The 12,875-nt window shown below is 40.4% G+C and overlaps 1 protein-coding gene and 1 non-coding gene across 4 annotated transcripts in view; both read left to right on the plus strand.

Annotated features, from left to right (window-relative positions):
* Hs3st4 (heparan sulfate-glucosamine 3-sulfotransferase 4) overlaps positions 1 to 12,875 on the plus strand; it is a 417,366-nt gene that overhangs the window by 157,460 nt on the left and 247,031 nt on the right. The gene's annotated exons all lie outside the window — the stretch shown is intronic.
* Positions 5,947 to 6,075, plus strand: LOC116104365. The gene has a single exon (XR_004123869.1). It is a non-coding gene; the product is annotated as a small nucleolar RNA SNORA17 (small nucleolar RNA).

Raw genomic sequence — 12,875 nt, forward strand, 5'->3', positions numbered from 1 at the left:
CCCAGAGTCAAGCTGTCTCTATGATCCTGTGATTCTGGGATCCTGGGATCCTGGTCTTGTTAGATCACCTGGGAGTGTGGCTTTCTCTATGTGTTTGGGACTGGCTGCAGAGCTTGTGCCCAAGGTCTGCTCAGAACACTAACCCAGACAGACCAGAAGGAATCTGAGTCACTGGGCTGGTGGAGTTCCTGTGTGCCTGATCCAGCTGGTCCCAGTTACTTCCAGTGTTGGGACAGATGTTGGTTCCTGCTCACTTCTGATCCTAGGTGTGTCAGAGCTCCTGGGAGTGGAGCTTCCTCTGGGTGTTGTGGGTGGTAGTGATTTTCTTAGAAATAGCAATGGGAAGGATTCTCAGGTGGATGCTAGAAAAAGGACTCAAGGAGCTGAAGGGTTTGCAGCCTCTTAGGATGAACAACAATATGAACCAACCAGTACCCTCAGAGTTCCCAGGAACTAAACCACCAACCATAAGAGTACACATGGTGGGACTGATGGCTCCAGCAGCATATGTATAGAAGAGGATGGCCTAGTCGGTCATCAATAGGAGGAGAAGCCCTTGGTCCTGTGAAGACAGAGGGAGGGGGAAAGGAACAGTTTTGTTTTTTTTTTTTGAGGAGAAACCAGGAAAGGAGATATCATATGACATGTAAATAAATAAAATATCTAATAAAAAAAAGAAATAGCAATGGACTCTGAGGACACTCCCAAGAAAATCCTCTTCCTTGTTCTTGATTTGAGGGTGCTAACCCTCAATCAAACACTGCTAAACTAAACTAAACGAAACGAAACTAAACCAAACCAAACTAAACCAATCTAAACTAAACTAAACTAAACTAAACTAAAGTAAACTAAACTAAACTAAAGTAAACTAAAGTAAAACACCACTAAAATAAAACCATTGGTTTATTATTTGTCAGTGTTGACTTTTGTATTTATGTACTAAATTCATGTATTCTTTGGAGAATGTTTATCTGTGGTGAGACACAGTTTAGTTTTATGTCAGTTTTATGTTAGTCTTTGGCATGATTTGAGTTTTGAACTGCTTCCCGGTGTTCTGAAATAGTTACAGTGCGTTGCTCACTTGGGACCCGAAAGCCAACAGACCTCCTTCATTCCGCATAGCACCGCCTCCCCGGGGTGTGTGTGTCCACTCAGGAGAGTTGCAGGTGGCTTAACCCCTCCCACTTTGAGTTTGCATTAGAATATAAAATTTTTTGTACTTATTTAAGTTTTCAGGTTTATATCTGAAAATTTATGTGGAGTGTAAAACTTGGTACCTTTGTAAAGATGGTTCTTTATTGTTTATAGCATTGTGATACAGCTCTTTATCCCTTGATCTCTGGGCTCAGAAGTCTGTTGTATTTTATTGTTCTTTTGACAAAGCTAACGTTTCATTTATTGCTTGCAAGTTCAATTTTTCTTTTGTTTTCTCTTTTACTTATTTCTGCTTTTACTTGTATTTATTTATTTTTTCCTTTTTTCCTTTTGTTAGGCTTTTAAACAAGTGTTCTTTTATCCAGGCTCCCTGAGTTGAATGTTTTAGCTCAGGCCATTCATTCCAATCCTCTTTGATTTTTAATACACATTTAAAGTTAGAGCATTACTTCAGAGTACTGCTACCCTGCATCATTTAGATGTGCACTGCTCACAGTCTCCATTTCCAAATAAGTCGTAACTTCAGGTTTAAATTTCCACATAACCCAAGGATGATTTAGAAAACCATTTAAAATCTCCAAATGAGCAGTTTTGTGGTGTTAGTAGTATCTAAATTTACCATGTTGTTTTCTTTATGTACCTTTAACAGTTCTGTTCTCTTAGGAAATTATTTAGATTTTCCTTCTGACCTAATAAATATGTTAAAGCTTTGATGTATATTCTTGCTTGGATATACTGAAGATGCACCCCAAGTGTTCTTGCCTTGAACATTGATATCCACTGTAAGACACTGAGAAGCTAGAAGCTTTTTGTGATTGCAGAGTTGGAAAGTGGGGCCTTTGGGTGGCACTTAGAATTAGATAAGAGGGGAGCTGCTATGATGAATTGTTGGCAGACTTAAAATGAAAGATAGAAATACCCCACTCTCTCCTCTCTCTTTCCCCTTCTCTTTGTCCCTCCATTTCTTTCTGGAGACATGATTCTCTGTATCACCTGGGACTCTGCAGGTAAGGGCATTTATATACAGGTGGGCCCTTGACCTTGTTCCTCCAAAACCTGTGCCAAGATAAAAGTTTTTTCCTTTAAAATTCACTTATCATGTAGAAATCTGTTATTGACAACAAAGTTGGACCAATATAATATAGAGGCAGGTATGGACATACACACACATATATTTGTGTAGCAGAAGTATTTACAACAAGCACTCTAATCAAGGTAAACTCTCATTGCTAAAATTGTTCTTTCTATAGGAGTTTTGATTCATGAATCTTTGAGCAGAACATTTATCACCTACTCCATATAATTCTAAGTGATTTGAGTGAGATGTACACACATGCATGTGCATATGTATGTTGTCATTTCATGAATGACTTTCCACGATGCTTGGGGCTTTTACAAGGACCATGTCTTCTGTTAGTTCAATATCTGACTCTTATGGCAACTCTTTAAGTCTATAATCTTCTCACTTGTGTGACTAGTCTCATTTAGTATTTTGATCTTTTATTTGAATGGCATTTTACTGTTTTATTTTAGTTATATTCTATAACACTGTTATGTTTCATTATAATGAATATAGAGATGCCTTCTTATAAAAATCATTTATTTTTTAATCAAAATTTAAAACCCTATATGGAGAAAAAAAGCATAGGTCTTGAATTCTTGACAAATTCTACTTTGCCTTTTAGATGGAGTTTGAGTATTTTCTCTTTGTGAAACCTTTCTAGAAATAACTAGGCTCCAGGTCACCTGAGCACCATCTCTTCATAGTCCTCCTCACATGAACTCACAGAAATGAAAAGACATGTTTCCTTATTTCATACTCTCTTAGTTTTCTCCCCAATAATATACCAATACTATCATTCTGAATTTTCAATGTGCCTGTGCATGTGTGTGTAGGCACATGTGCATATGCATGTGCATGTACATGTATGTGTCTCTGTGTGTATGTGTGTGTGTGTACATGTGTGTGTGTGTGTGTGTGTGTGCATTTATACATGTTTGAGTGTTTGCATGCCATGGTATAAGCTCAGGTGTTGGTCCTCACTGGGCTTCATGTCAGACTAACTGGCTTGTGACCTTCTGGGAGATTCTTATGTCGCTGCCTCCCATCTTACAGAAGGGCTACAAGGGCTACAAAGGTATGCTAAAGAATTCAGATTTATATGTGTTCCTGCAGCCTAAACTCTGGTCCTCACACTTGCATACAGACACTGATCTGCACCCCCACTAATGGTATTCTTGATTCTGTAGAGACTTGAGTTCCCTGAGGTCATCCCTTTAGTACAGAAGTTCTCAACCTGTGGGTCATGACCCTTTTGGGAGTCAAGCAACCCTTTCACAGGGGTCACCTAAGACCATTGGAAAACAGTGATTTATAATGACCTATAAAAATAGCAATATTGTAGTTGTGAAGTATAATACAAATAATTTCATGATTGGAGATCACCACAGCATGAGGAACATTACACAGCGTTAGGAAGGCTGAGAGCCAGTGCTTTAGTGTCTGGGGTACTTGCCAAGTGGAAAAAGGGAAGAACTTTTTATACAAAGTCATAGGCATGGTAAGAAGGTGGTGCTCCTGTTTGGCTCCTCTCTAGGCCCTTATTGTGTCTGGAAACTATTCTGCATTAAGAAGGGCATGGGGAGTAAGATCAGGATACATGAACATGGACAGATTTGCATAAGCATCAATTATGTGCAAAGGGAGGTTCTGTGTCTATATCCTCATTCCAAAGTCTTGGGGAAGCTGGTCTTTTTTATGTTTGTTTTTCTACTGTACTTCAAAAGTTTAGTAACTGGGTTTTCTAAAGAGTGAAGCTTAAGGAAAATGCACTCAAGGAAAATTTTTCTATGGGAAATGAGAGATGACTAAGAACTGAGCCATTAAACACTACATCGTATTCCTATATAGGCAGTGAGCTCCATTGGGAGTTTAGACTACATGCTTGCTTTTCTATGAGATGACTGGCAGGTTGAGCACCATGCCTGGGTTGTTTGGCTTTGTGTTTGCTCTTTGCTTTCCATCTTTGATTGCATGGGGGAGAGCATGCAGTGTGCAGCCACCACTGTTAGCCATTGTTCCTCTCTCTGAGCATTCATCTTTATGGGGTACTGCATATCAGGCTGAATAAAGACCTTCCAGTTTCCCCATGCCCAGGGTTCCAGCTTCCCCTATCTCTGCTGCATATGCATTCTGTCCCCTGTTGCCACCATCTTATGGTCTTATCTTTCCTAAATGATTCTTATTACTTTTCTCTATTCTGATTGCTCTTGAAGCTGCCCTGTGATCTGTCACCCCCATCCTTGTCCACCCTAGAAACCAGGGGTAACTTACACACATTCTCCTTTGGAAGAAAATAATTGCCAGAGCTAACAGCTAAATAGAGACAAGAGGGGTGAGAAAGAGCACTTTCAGGAACAAGGAAGGCTTATCTGGAACTCAGATGTCTGAAACATGTTGTATCTTGTAAATAACCAGGAAGTGATCACGTGTGGACATACTTCCAAAAGTGGCCATTCTGCTGTGCTGTTGATGGTGACTTATAATTTCTTAGTGATAAATATAATGGACATGTTGTTAAAAAGTGTTAATAGGCTTGACTATGAGTTATTTACACTAGTGGATAGTAAAGGACTGGGTTTTAGAACCTTTTCTATTCTATACACTTAACAATGGTACCATAAGTGTGTTTGCATTATCTAATGTTATAGAAGAGAAGGTTGGGTGCTGAAGATCTTAAAGGATTCATCATATAAAACTAGTGGTGAGGCTGGTAGAACTGGGATTTGAATAAGGTCTATTTAGTTCAGCAAGATATGGCTAGATGCTTACAATTAGCCAAACAGCCAGTCTGCATGGTAAATGCTACCCCACACTGACCCCTGCCCCACTCTGCTCTGCCACCACTATGGCCTTCATTTCTCTCTGCATCCTCTTTCTCATTTGTCTCCTCTTGGACTCTCATTCCTTTGAAATTCCTGAAGCTCTTGCCCTCATTCTCTCAACTCTCTCCAAGAATGACTTCTCTTTGATTACCTTTATACCCTGAGGGCTTCACATGTTCCACAGTCTGGTTGGTTCTCCTACCTGCAGTGACACATGTACACTGGCACTCCTGTATGTTTGATCCACAGAGCCTCTACATTCCAGTTACTAATTTAATAAATCGAGTCATCTATGAATCAACTTTGTGCTACATGCTCCTCAGCCTTTTACTATCCCGACACATACAACTCAGGAAGGACAGAAAGCCCCACCCAGTGTTCCTAGAACTCCCTTGTCCCCATCTTGCAAAACAAGAAACTATTTCCTTTCTTCTATCAAAACAGATTATGTCAGATTGCATTTAAATCCCAAAATGGCCTGCCACTTTCCAAATGATGGCAGAGGCACTTGTAGATCTTCATTTGTTGAGCAGATATACCAAATCTCCAAGACCACATGAAAGTACTATTGTTCCAATCACCATTGTGCAGAAGAGATAGTGGAGACTCAGAGAGGTCAATCATTTCTCCAGAGTTGTAGAGCCAGGAAATGGTGCAGAAGAGAATCAGGCCAGAGAGTGAGTCCAGAGGCCATTCTTAGCTCTTACAGTCCGACTTACCATCTCATCTCATTTGACCCAACTCAAAATGCTCAAGACTTTCTGAGATATGCACATTCTGTGAGAGTCTCTTAGGTTTCTTGACCAACATATTTGGCACATTGGATCATGGGAGAGAGGTCCTAGCCATCCACCTAAGAATAATATATAAAAATATAATTAGTGCTTATATTAAGAGTAAGAAATACCTACTCCTAGAGGCATTTCAGGTGTGACTGCTGTGTCACATGTGTGTCAGTAGGTGACAGAGAGGAGACAACCCATGTCCACACTCAGTGTTCTGACCTGTGAACATCCCAATGATTAGCCTAACATTCCCTGAAAAAAGTTAGCCTGAGACTGCTACCAGTCCAGCTCCAGGCAGACCAGGCAGGAATCTGAGGACAGGAAGCAAGCTGGAAACTAAAAGAACCTGCTTGGGACCACAGGCCCTGGGTCGGAGTGACCCAGAGACAATTGACACTCTCAAAGGCCCACTCAGTGGGGTAACCTGTGTGAGGAGTGAGCCCAGGACGAGTAACAGACTGGCACCATGGGACCCAGACAAGAAGCTAGCCTGTGATGACCACTAGTCTAGCACCACACAGACCTGGGGGCGGGGCAGACCGTGCTTCAGATGACCCCTACCAGATGACACAATGTACAAGCAGGGTATAGCACTCCAGAGACCACTCCTGAGACACCCCCAGTCCCAGATACTGCAGGTGCCACTAAAAGGAGCAAGTGGTAGAGAATTGGAAGAGAAAGAGAAACAGAAGGATGTGTACACAAAGAAGCGAGGCAGAACTGGAGACTCAAGGGTAATGAGGAAAAGTCAGTTGTGAGTAGCTGGTGATGCCATCTAGGACCACGGTATAGTCCTGGTTTGTGCTGCCACCAGAGGTCACATCTGGGCCCATGACCCTGTAGCAGCAGGGTCTGATACTATCAAAGGCCAGGCAGATGTTGATGTGCAGAACTGGCCTTACCTGCCACCTGGGTATCATGGGATAGATATTTGGCTCTAGAGGCATGGGAGCAGGAGAGATGACCCTGCCCTTCTGCCTCTAAGCTGCAGTATTGGTGTAAGTGGCCCACACACATTGAGGTGGTTGTGGGTGAACTAGCCTGAGGATTTGAGCATGGGAGAGCTGGACCTACCACCTATCTCCCTACAGTGGCATGGTCATCAGAAAGTTACCCTCCTCCTTTCTCCCTCCTCCCTCCTCACTCCTTACAGCAAGTGGGAGACCTGGCCCTAGGGTCATTAGAGCAGGAGAGCTGTCCTTGTGTTTTACCAGCTGCAGCACTTGGGAGAGCAGGCTTAGAACCTCTCCTGGGCAGCACAAAAGACTTGGCCCTGGACATGGGTGTTGCAGGTGAGCCAGCCCCAAGGACATAAGTGTGGGACAGCTGGCCTTGCCTTTTGTCTGCTGGGCTGTGGCACAGAAGAGGGAGAGACACCCTCCCCCTATTCCTTGTCCCTCACCACCTATGGCAGACTGAAGAGCTAGCCCCATGGTCATGAGAGTGATAGAACTGGCCATATGCCTCACCAGCTACAACACTTGGGAGAGCAGCCCCTGTACCTATCCTGGGCAGCAAGGTAGAGCTAGCCCTGGTTACAGGAGTTTTAAGTAAGCTGGTCCTAAGGGCATAGGAATGGGAAAGCCAGTGGTCTGACTATCACAGACATCTCTCAGACCCATATCTAGAGCTTTGAATTGGCTCATCACAACATCCACCCCATCGTTGAACTGCTGGAGTACACGAAGGGGCTAGCCCTACAGGTACAATACTATGGGACCTCTAAGACACAGGGCAACAAATAGGGTATCCAAGAGGAGTCCCAGTGATATTCCAGTATTGATAGAATAACAGAAGCCTAAGGCCTGTATCAGACAGACCACTGAGTCATTAGAATAAACATTGGTGAGCAAAGAAGTATGGACAAAAAGAGTATGCTGTGGTACATACTGTGATATGCTACAGCTTCCACAATGAGATTTTTTTCTCCACTGGGGAGGAAGGTGCCAGGGTAGAGGGTTGGTATGAGGGGAGGGAGGAATGAGTGAGATTGGGTCTATGATGTGAAATGCACAATAAAAACAACAAAAAGTTTTAAAAAGGTAAATATACCCAGGTAGTGTAGGCGTTTATTATTGTCTTCATTATGTTTATAGGTTATATACCAGTATGCTAGCATTTTCTTAGAGTTTGGGGGATTTTGTTAAGCAAATGACTTAAATTGTTCAGATTCCACAACTTGAGAATCAAAAAGAGAATTGCATCAAAATTACGCATTGCCTTGGACAGAAATTTCATTCAAGGACTGAATCAATGAGAAATACTCATCTTCTTCATGTGCTGAGTGTTTTTCTATGCAAAGAGCAGAATAATGTGATCATGGGATGATGCTAGCTGCAATAATTCTTACAGGAAACAAAGGCCCAGGCCATTACAGATGTGTCTACACCAATAGGACTCACATCTAAGCTGAATTAATTACATCAGAACTGCTCATTTCCACCATTCCTCTGTTTTTTTTCAAGCAACTCGGTGACTTTGTAGAGCTGTGGGTCTAGTCATCAGTTGTGTGTGGTTTAGCATGAATAAACAATGCTGAGATTCAGTTCTCAACAGAAGAGAAAGCAGTAAATGAAGGCAGCTCTTTCAGTGTGAGAACATGCCAGAATCCCCTAGTTCTGCTTGGTACTGATTTTTTAGGGCAGAAATAACAGGCGTATAGTCAGAATATAGAGCGAACACCTGAGAACACTGGCCTATGATGTATTTAATTTTATTTCTATTACTGTTAAGTGAAACTTAGTTTTTAAAAAGTGTAGGTTGAAATGGTTGGGACTGGAAATGTTGCAGAACTTAGATTTTTCTTTTTTGTTTCTGGAATCTTTCAAATTCATAATGAAATATTTTGGTGATGGGATCCAAGTGTAAGCTCAACATTTATTTCTGTTTCATGTATGATTGTAATATATCTTAAATGTAATTTCACACATTATTTTTAGTACTTTTATGAATGGGAAGAAAAAGCTTGTGTGTGTGCACTGAGCCACCTTTAAGTGAGGCAAATAGTAGGTCCACACATCATCAGATTTTCCACTTGAGTGTTACATTGTCACTTAAAGGGTTTAGGGTTTAATTTTTTCTCATTGTTATTCTTTGAGAATTTTGATCATACTCACTCTCCTCTCAGGTTAGCTCTCCCTTTTTAATTGACCAAACTGTGTGTCCTCTTAAAATAAAGCAAAGAAAGCAAACAAACAAAAATACAATTTGTGCTGCCCATTTACTCTTGTATATGTGGCCTTCTACTGGAGCTTGATAAACTTACCAAGGGCCACAATCTTAAAGAAAATGGATGCTCCATTTCCCAGCAGCCAGCAATGGCCAGTAGCTTCTCAGAATGGGGTGGGACTTCATGCCTACTTCCCAACACCCCTTGTTTGAGATAGGGGTTCTTTGTGTAGCCTGTCCTGTCCTGAAACTCACTCTGTAGACCAGGCTGGCCTCAAAATTGCAGAAACCTGTTTTCTTCTGCCTCTCACATACTGGGATTAAAAGGCTGTGGCACTACCACCTACCCAGCTACCTACCTTCTCTTGTAGTTCTGGGAATTTTCTGGCTTGAGTTTGCATGGATCTTGTGACTGGTGTCCCAAGTGCTGTGACTTTATATGTATATCTGCCTTGCTTTGTCTAGAAAACATTATTTCCTTGCACTCATCCACTGTCTCTGACTTTTAGAATCTTTCTGTTAGCATCTTGTACATGAACCCTTAGCATCTAGAAGAGGGGATATGATATAGATGTACCTTTTGGAGTTGATAATTCCAAGGTCTCATTTCCTGCACTTTTGCTACATAGTTAATAGCCATGCAATGCAAAAAAAATTTTCTGATGAGGGATGACAGATGCATGAATCTATAGGTACAAGGAAATGTCATTATGAGTTGTTTTAATATATTGTCTGTTTAGCAGGGTAATAGAAGTACCTTTTTCCCTAGAGCCTATTACCTGTCTGGCCATAGGTCCTTGACCCCAGTAATGGTTCCATGTATGCCTTTCAATTTTTGGAGAAGAATCTAAATCCAATCAAAAAGAGGTTGTTTATTCCAATGGCATTCATTCTACTAGTGGCCATGTCTTTCCAGAAAAGTCATTATTGTAGCCCATATCATTTATAGCTGGGTAAGACTAAAGACTATTTTTCCTCCTCTGAAAGCTTGCATAGCTTCTTCTAACACTATGAAAGATAACCAGTAGGGATGAATCTTCCAAATAAGTACCAGCTTGAGTCCCCCATGTTATGACTTAAGTATGTGGTGTCTTCAACCACAGTGGCTTGGCATCAAGTTCAGTATGGTAGCCAAGATCATTGTCAGTATCCCGTAATTTGGGGTGCCAATGAGACCTCAGTGGACAAAAACTCCATTAGGTGGCCCACTCTTGGTTCTGAGATTTTTATTTGTAATCGCCTACTAGATACCACAGGTCCGTGGATTTAGTTTTGTGGAGCAGTCTGGCAGAAATTTTGTTATTCTTCTGCTGAGGCAGAAGTTTCACGACAACATGTAATCATAGTGAGAACTTGTCTTCAAAACATGATTTCTTCTGAGTGTTAGGGGAATTCAGATATCAGATCTCTTGGAGCAGATGACAAACCTATACACAGCTATATGAATTTAAACACATACGAAGATTCATGTGCACACAGCAGTCTATAAGGCGGACTCCTCCCCAAATTACCTACTGTGCTCTGTTCTTATGGTACATCTTCCCAATAGCCCTTGACAAATACTATTTTCAATACTTCTTTTTGTTCATTCTTCTGAGAATGTCCTGGGTTTTTACAGTTTACAACCTTTTGAGGTCGGTTCCTGTACTCAACATTTCTCTAAGATTCACCCAAGTCCCTTATATGAGCTGTCTTCTGGGAGGGATTTACTGAAGTTCTTTCTGCTAGTATCCCAGAATGTGGCTTTATCTGAAAAGAAGGTCCCTGTAGCTGTATTAACCCAGGCTCATGTGAGAGAAGAGCAGGAAGCCTTCGTGTCTGACATCTTCATAAAGACAGGGTCACAGAGAAGAATGCTGTGTGAAGACAAAGAACACAGGGGGAGCAGAGGCTGCCTGAAGATGGAGGCAGTGATTGAGATGATGTTGCCACAAGCCAAGAGCTCTTGGGCCACCAGTGCCAGGAAGAAGCAGAGAGAGATTCCAGCCCAGCACCTCACAGGGAACTTGGTCCTGCTGACATCTTGATTTATACTTTTAGCCTCCAGAACTGTGAGATAAATAAATTGTTGTTATTTGAAGTCACTCGGTTTGTGGCATTTTTAAATAGCAGCCCTAAGAATCTAATACAAACACTGAAGTGGACATTTTATTTTTTGAATATCTAAAAATTATACCAACAGGGTTAGTAACAAAAGACTGGTGCTATAAAACAAAGAACAAATATAGTAGAAAGACATTAATAATTAAGGAATGCTGAACAAATCAGCAGAAAAGATGTGTACCTAGCCAGCTCTGGGAACTGGATAGAAGAACTAGCCAGACTGCAAACAGGGGTAAGATACCATCCTCCCCCATTATTAGTAAACTCAAGCAAATCTGTTATATCTGTTATTTATTTACATTTCCACAATTTCTTATGCCTGTTTTCTATTTTTTAAACATGTTATTCTTTCTTCTCTTTAAAAAACCTTTGGAGTGTCAAATAACTTCACTTAAAAGGCTACCTATGTTTAAATTGATCTTGGGACTGTCTTTACAATATTTTTGTCAGACATATGTTTTAAATTATACACTGTCAAATCAGCCATTGTCTCTCTTGAAATATTTCCTCTGAGTGAGATTTCATATTGTTTTATGCTGCATATTACCCCAGCATTATAAAACTATTACCATGTATTATTCTCTAATTGCTTTGAATTTTTAATACCAATTTTTCTGAAGTCTAATTTTGTGTGCAACAGGAAAAATGATGGTATAGAGTTTTCCAAATTTGTATCTGGTTATGCCAAACCTAGTCTTTGTTACATCTGTTGAACCAGGCTTCTTTGGTTTTCATTTCTGGCTTCCTTACAGTTGTGGCTCTGTTTCTAGATGGTTCTGTTTCATCTTCCTAGTCTATTTCTTTTTACTTCAAAAACACACTTGTTTCCTCCAGCTTCTTTATCAAGGTGTAGATATGTAAACGCCTTGTTTAAATTAATTTCCAGTGAATTTTAAAGAGTGTGTTTGCAAAAGAAGTTGTCTTTCTAATTTCATGTCTCCTAAATATAGAAACAAACCTGACTTTTGTGTGTATTTTATATACCACAACTGTACTGAAGTTGCTTATTGATCTTAACAGAAATTTGGTGGAATCCTGAGTGTTTTCTATATATAAGATAATATTCTCTGCAAACAGAGAAAATTCAATTTTTTCTTTTCCATTTTGGATGCAGTTTGCTTTTTTCATTTTCTTGCTTAGTTTCTCTGGAGATGATATTGAGTATTATACTGAACAGAAATGTCAATAATAAGAATTCTGGTTTTATCCCTAATCTTAAAGGGAAGTGTTTTATGTATGTCTTATGTGGGTTTGTTTGTATTAACTGTGAGTTTGCCATAGTGGCTTTAGTATGTTGAGGGATATTGTTGAGTATTTATCAGGGTTTGGGAAGGAGCCCAGAGCCCCATGCATACTAGGTCAGTGTTCTAACACTTGGATTTTTTTTTACCCAGCCCCAAGAGTGTTGAATTTTGTTGAGTGGTTTCTCTGAGTCTTTTGAGATGCTCCCATGACATCTATTCTCCATTCTGCTGATGTGATATATCACATTTATTGATTTGCATATGTTGAACCATTTTTGCATGCTAGGATTAAGTTATATTTGATCATGTTGTAAAGTTTTGTTATTTTGTAAATTAGTTTGCAAATGTTTTGTTGAGCATTTTTAGGTTGTATTCTATTTTTTTAATTTCTTTTTTTTATTAGATATTTTCATTACTTACATGTAAATTTCTCCTTTCCCATTTTCCCCTCCAGAAAACAAAGAAAAAAACAAAAACAACAAAAACAAACCCCTGTTGCCTCCCCCATCCCCATGCCTGCCACCCCACCCTCTCC

Source organism: Mastomys coucha, unplaced genomic scaffold (genome assembly GCF_008632895.1).
Source record: "Mastomys coucha isolate ucsf_1 unplaced genomic scaffold, UCSF_Mcou_1 pScaffold21, whole genome shotgun sequence".
Classification (NCBI taxonomy): Eukaryota; Metazoa; Chordata; class Mammalia; order Rodentia; family Muridae; genus Mastomys; species Mastomys coucha.